This window comes from Ciconia boyciana, chromosome 1 (assembly GCF_034638445.1).
Source record: "Ciconia boyciana chromosome 1, ASM3463844v1, whole genome shotgun sequence".
NCBI classification, from domain to species: Eukaryota; Metazoa; Chordata; class Aves; order Ciconiiformes; family Ciconiidae; genus Ciconia; species Ciconia boyciana.
In genome coordinates this window covers 180706342-180713883 of record NC_132934.1, presented here as the reverse complement: position 1 = coordinate 180713883, position 7542 = coordinate 180706342, and positions in this window count along the sequence as shown.

Below are 7542 nucleotides of genomic sequence, written 5' to 3'. Positions count from 1 at the left end.
GAAATCCAGGTGGACAACATCCGTAGCTCTTCCCTTGTCCACTGATGTAGTCACTTCATCATAGAAGGCCACTAGGTGGTTCAGGCAGGACTTGCCTTTGGTGAAGCCATGTTGGCTGTCTCGAATTTTTACCCCCTTGTTCATTAATTTCAAATTATTTCTTTAAATTGCAGAAACCTAAGCACCCAGATCTGCAAAGGAAGACAAGAGCCAAATGCCAATGTTAAGGTCTTCTCATGATAGCTTTCCTCATATTGTACCTAAATCTGAATATATATGAAGTTCTTTACAGAAGGATCTAAATGTCCATAGCTTAGGAGATATAGAACAACCTGCATTCTGATAATGCCAAGAGCTAAGGTAAATAATTTGGAGTTAAATCCTAGCAGGGTTTACAGGCTGAGTATTTCTAGTCCCAGCTGCCAAGAGAAAACACCAAATTCCCTGCAAACATAATTCGAGATGGTGACAATGCTTCCATCAAGCTCTTTTCATTACCTTCCCCTACTTTTATCCAACAAACTAATGCTTGGAGAACTTGTCTTGGGTAAAGATTTTTTTTTTTTTTGATAGAAATTCTCCGTCTGTCTTTATTCTAAGCTGTTTATCTTTTCATACAATATTTATTAAGCCAGAGACACAGAAGATGAAAATTATTCCTCAAGTTAGTGATCAGGGCATTTATTAGAAAGAATGGTCATAATGATTCACATTCCTATCCCAATGAATGTCTAGAGATTAAGTATGCTGAAATCCTACACATCCTGCACTTCTATCTGCAGGACAAAAATGTTGTGACTTCAGCTTCCTTTCTGTGGTATGCAGGGATGTACTCTAGTTTTAATTGCAATAAACCATTGAGGTGTTCACAACCACATACTACTAAAGTAGTTTAGCTTTAACTTTCCCTGTGCAAGAACAAGTAAACAGCATACCATACAAAATTACCTTGTGGTGGTCAACTTTTGCCCCAAACAGAATGATATAACTATATAATGAAAATTTATTGAAGTGTTTTGCAGAGGCTACACTTTGAGAAACTTTGATTAGAAATTCATCCCAACTTTGTATACAGCAAGTAGTAAATGGCAGGTAGGTGTTAATTTGATTCCTAGATCTTACTCTGAAGAAGGTAACAGCCATTTTCCACTTGTCCCCTAATACAGCATTAGCTCTTTAATGAGCTGATCAGATTACTGAAATGCTAAGATTCATCCTGTATGTAAACCCAGAAAACTATAACTGGGACTGAGTTGAAAATTAAGAAGTGGAATGGGAAAATAAAGGAAATAATGAACAGCATTTTGGTACAAACCCATTTAAGCACATCCCTTTCTTTTCTCAAATTATCCTGATCACAAATGTCTGAACACTCAATGAAGCCAAAATGGACATCAGACAGGTCAAGAAAAAACACTTCAGTAACAAGTTATCCTTGAAGCATTATTTGGTCTTCCAGTATTTTCCTTTCTTGCTGCTTTCCTATCTAAACTAGGCAAACACTGTTCTCCCTCAAGTCCAATGAAAGTTCATTTTCCTACTGTTCATAGCCCAATCTAAAAAAAAAAAAAAAAAAAAAAGGAATAAAAAGAAAGGTATCCTAATTAATCTTTTCTTTAAATACTTCCATTCAGGATAACTTCTGGTTTTTAAGTGTTTTTATCAAGCATGTATTTTAACTTACTTCATAATAGTTTCTGTCAAGTGCTAAAAGTTTAAAGTTAATATGTCAGTAAAATGTAGAATTAGTTTCCAAATGTGTCAATTGAATTTTAAATTCTTTGAAACAGTTCCTCACTTGAAGTAAATCAGCATAGTTTCTTGTATGAGTTTTTTGCAAATCAGCCTTCTCAAAAAAAACCCAAACTAAAACCCCTTTGATACTGATAGAAAAAACAGTATGCAAAACCTTAAGATCGGTTTCTTTCTGGGATGACTGAATGTTTCCGTATCTATGTGAATATCAAGCTTACAGGCATGATGTGGCATGCTTATAGAGATGAAAAAGGTTACTCAACAACGATTTGTACTAAATTGACATTTTAACACCTAAATTATTTTCAGCAGAGATTCAAAATAATCTGCAAAACAGCAATTGATAATATTTGTCAAATTACATCTTTAATGATTGAAATTAGAAGGATTGGCAGATATTTGCCTTAATATTCAGCAAAATTTTATTAATGGTATTTGCTACGGACTTTTTGAGTCTCTTATATTTATCTTTGGGGAAAAACAATGAGGAATATAAGTGTTGTTAATTTAGTCCATGTACCATCATTGTATTTGTTATCAGTCCTGTGTCTACCCAAGTTACCAGACAATAATAAAGATAAATAAGCATCTGACAGAGCTCTGCAGATACTATTCTAAATGGCTGAGTCAGACTAAAATTTGTCATATTGTCTAATGTTTAACAACGAAAGTAATTCAAGGACAGTTACATTCTGCACAGGTTCTTCGTCATTTCAATAGCTTAAAGCCACAAGGATAGTTTTTAATTGTTTATATGTGATATATCATTTGATTGTCTCCTTCACTCTGTACCAAAAAAGAACACAGTAAATTAATAATAAGCTCAGGCACAGCTGCAAAGTAACTGCTACAGGATGAGATTGATTTATATCTAAGGTGATGACGCCTGGACTCCAGATAACTAAGTAGGGAATATAAATTTCCTGAAATATCTCAGATCACGATCACGAAGTTTGGTATTCCAAGTTTCTGTTGATACAACAGACTTTGATATATGGTACTATGGTATACACTTGTGTGAATTAACTTTGAAAGTGTAAGAGTAGATAGGAGTTGAATGACTTTCCAGGATGTATTCTTTAGCTCTGTCACACATTCATATGGAGCAGCAGGTACTGAGTTCTACACAGAAGTAATAATGAAAAGTAAGGCAGACAGAAATAGCTTGCCTCTAGCAAGACTAATGGCAAGGTCAGATTGCATCAATTAAATGAGAAAGCCTCCAAGATAAAGTTCATTCCACACATTATGAGCTTTTTCCCTTCTTCCAAAAAAGTGACTGTTTTTACAAGTATAAAGCTGCTTAACCGTAAATTCATAGATCTACAACATGAACTGACTGTGAAAAAAGTCTCCTAAAATACTAAACAAGAATATTAGACAACTTAAATTAAAAAAAAAAAGCCTGCAACTGATAAAATACAGAAAGTATCTTCTTTTAAATATTCAGAAATACAACACAGCTGCTGTCAATATGTTCTTAACTGCTAAAGACTTTTACAATTTCAGCATTATTGTTCTGTTTACATTTTGTTAAAGATTCTGAATAATGTTTAGAAACAATGTTTAATAATTAAAAATACATAAAACCAGAAAGCAGATTGACATTTTCTCTTTTGAAGTATGATTACTTTGCTGTTGTCTGTGAAAAAATTTTCTTCTTGCTAAATTTTGGTCCTCAAAGCTGATTATAGATATCTTAACATTACACAACCCTCCCAGGCAAGAACCTTGCATTTGAAGTTTCTGCTTGTTCAGTTTAAGTTCTAATCTCAGTTTCAGCCTTTATTAGGTCTAAAATTAAAGATTAATGAACTGTTGTCTCACTAAACTCTAATATGCAATTTGAACAAAAGCCGGTTTCAAGTGATCCTGCATGCAGCTTCCTAAGCGTGGTGCAAGGTAAACTTTCACCATTAGTTTTTCACCTTTTAAGCCACTGCCTTATGGCTGATGCTTGATTATGGGTGAAAAAGCAGGAAGGCAGCAGAGCCCTGAAAATTTTGCAGAGCTGGATAAGACCACGATAACAGAAATTAAAATTTGCAGAGACCTCTGTGTGATACCATGGTACATCACTTAGAATAAATGCAGCTTTGTAGCACTCTTTGGAGAGTTAAACAAGGCACATGGATGAAAATATAAGGCAGTTTGAGGCTGAAAAGAAAAGAGGTTGAAAGGAGGTTGAAAAGAGGTTGAAAAGAAAAGCCTAAAAATATTAACATTTCTTTCATCCAAAATGTCTTGCTTAAATGTCTACTTCATGGGTTTTTTATTTATCATCTCAGAATGGAAATATGAAATAATTTAATAAATGAAATAATAACAATAACAAAATAGCATTAAGAGTGCCAGAACTCTTGCAAAAAAGTGAATCTTAAGAAAATATTGGTACTATTTTGAGAGGGAATATCAAAGTCTCAGAAGGAATAAGAGAATTTATATTGAGGCTTAATAATAAACATGATCTTAGAGGTCAGCCAAAATAGAAAATTTTCACAAAAATGCATCCACAGCCATCCAAAAGAACAAAAATTCTTGCCCAACTTTTTTTCCACTATGAATAATTCTGAGTAGAATGCAATGGGGAAAATCACGATCTCTTGATGGACAAGTTTTAAACACAGAGTGAAATGAAATGTATCAGAAGTTGATCAGCAGTTACACAGAAAATAAAATCTAGATGAAACAATTTATTCTGACATGATGAAAGGGAGGGTTGGTGAAGAACTACACATGAGATTTATTTATAGTATCAATGGAAAGAAAAATACAGAGAAAATGCCGGATAGGTTCCTCTCCAGATATCTTGTCTGCAATGATGCACTTGTGCATTAAAAAGCACAATCTGTGCAAAAGTTAAAATCTTCTTATTCTACTGCATTTGATAAGACATGAACAATTTGTGGGGTGAAGTTCAGTTTTATTTTTTTATGACTTCAGTAGAGACAGAATTTCCACCAATGTATCTTGAATAAATCTCTTCTAATTAGATGACTGTCAGCATAAAATAAGTCTGATTTTCAAAATTGCTAAGAAAGATAAGTTTTTTATTTAGATGCTTAAATGATATCACTTAATTACTGAGATAACTTAAAAACAAATTCATTATTTATGTGCTTTGTCTAAATGGGGGAACTTCAGAAATGTATCCCCTTCCTCATAATATGGTTCATGAGAATGGTGGTGAGACTCAGTTCAGTTTAGTTAATGTGTGACAAATTCCGTGCAGACAAATAGTAACTTTCAGATCTTAATTTGAAAAGTCACTGTACAAAAATAATATTTCAGAATTGGTTTTATGACTTGTATTTTTTCACTTCACAGTTTAATCATTTTGTTTATTGATTAGTTTGTTGCCTATGTATATAAAAGAGAACCATGTGTATCAGAAACAACTTATATGTATTTGCAGCCTGAAAGAGGATGAATACAGACACACACAGATACCAGTTATATGCAAATAAGTTATATAAAGACAGAAGATATTCTTGTCTTTATCTAAGAATCCATACAACTTACATATAATTTTGACATTAAATAATATCATAAACTGACAAAGTATTAAATTGTATGTGGAGCTGGTTAGGGATTTCTGGTAACTTCTCATGGGAAAGCCTGAGACATAAATCTAGACAGAAGCCCAGACAGAACCTGCAGAAGCCTGATCCCCTTATGCACATGTGGTGGTGGTAGACTCCTAATTTTCTTTTTTATTATTTTTTCAGCAATAAAACTGTATGTAAATCCTGTTATAGTTGAGCAGTAAAGAGGAAGACACAAATTTAGCTCCCCTTTCTGCAAGGTTTCAAGGAAGGATTTGAATTTAGGTTTTCTGACGCTGAGGAATAATATATCACAGAATCATAGAACCATAGAATGGTTTGGATTGGAAGGGACCTTTAAATGTCATCTAGTGCAACTCCCCTGCAATGAGCAGGGACATCTTCAGCGAGATCAGGTTGCTCAGAGCCTCATCCAACCTGACCTTGAATGTTTCCAGGGATGGGGCATCTACCACCTCTCTGGGCAACCCGTCCCAGTGGTTCACCACCCTAATTGTAAAAAATCTCTTCCTTATATCTAGTCTGAATCTACCCTCTTTTAGTTTAAAACTATTACCCTTTGTCCTATCACTACAAGCTGTGTTAAAAAGTCTCTCTCCCTATTTCTTATAAGCCACCTTTAAGTATTGAGAGGCCGCAATAAGGTCTCCCCAGAGCCTTCTCTTCTCCAGGCTGAACAACCCCAACTCTCTCAGCCTTTCTTCATAGGAGAGGTGTTCCATTCCTCAGATCGTTTTCGTGGCCCTCCTCTGGACCCGCACCAACAGGTCCATGTCTTTCGCGTGCTGAGGACTCCAGAGCTGGATACAGTACTCCAGGTGGGGTCTCACAAGAGTGGAGCAGAGAGGGAGAATCACCTTCTTTGACCTGCTGGCCGCATTTCTTTTCATGCAGCCCAGGATATGATGGGCCTTCTGGGCTGCAAGCGCACATTGTCGACTCGTGACCAATTTTTCATCCATCAGTACCCCCAAGTCCTTCTCTGCAGGGCTGCTCTCAATCCCTTCGTCCTGCAGCCTGTATTGATACTGGGGATTGCCCCAACCCAGGTGCAGGACCTTGCACTTGGCCTTGTTGAACCTCATGAGGTTCACATGGGCCCACTTATCGAGCTTGTCCAGGGCCCTCTGGATGTCCCTTCCCTCAGGCATGTCAACTGCACCACTCAGCTTGGTGCCATCTGCAAACTTGCTGAGGGTGCTCTCGAACCCACTGTCTATGTCCTTGATGAAGATACTAAACAGCACGCGTCCCCGTACAGACCCCTGAGGGACACCACTTGTCACCGATCTCCATCTGGACATTGAGCCATTGACCACTACTTTCTGGATGTGACCATCCAACCAATTCCTCATCCACTGAACAGTCCATCCGTCAAATCCCTATCTCTCCAATTTAGAGAGAAGGATGTTGTGGGGGACCATGTCAAAGGCCTTACAGAAATCCAGGTGGACAACATCCGTAGCTCTTCCCTTGTCCACTGATGTAGTCACTCCATCATAGAAGGCCACTAGGTTTTATGTGTATACATATGTACGTGTGTGTGTGCTATACATATGTACACAATCCCGGTGAGTGGATTGTGGAGCCAGTATGTCTTGAACCAATGAACATCCATTATAGCTTGAAGAGGAGAAGCTGAATGAAAACTGTCCAAACAGGTAACAAGCAGTCATATTTATTAGCTGTGGTCAGATTAATATCAAATAGGTGTAAATAGTGATTTGAATTTAGACTTTTCCCCTTCTTTGAGAGTAGGAAATTGGCTCTTTTAAGAATCCTTCTCTGTCCCCCCTCTCACTCTTTATTCCTTTTTTTTGTTTAAAACCTTGAATGAAGAAATAATTGAATAATTGACCTGCATAACTAAAATCTCAAAAAGCTTTGTGGGACAGTAAAATAATTTCCCATGCATTTCTACTTTTTCCCTGTGATAAAAATAAGTGGAACTGAAGGACTTTTCTGCTTTTCAAAACAGAATATATATGATATTAATAGTTTTTCATCCAAACAGCTAAGCTTTTCAAACACAATTAAAATACTGTCTTTTTACAAAGAGCCATAATTATTCCCCCACTCAATCATAAATGTTTAATTTTTTGTTTTATCTTAATAAGCTTTAGAGAGAAAAAACAATTTCCTCATGTATGCAATATAATTACAGTCCAGGTCAAGTTATAAAAGAAAATAAAAATCTTTGTACTATTCAATTTAAATGTTA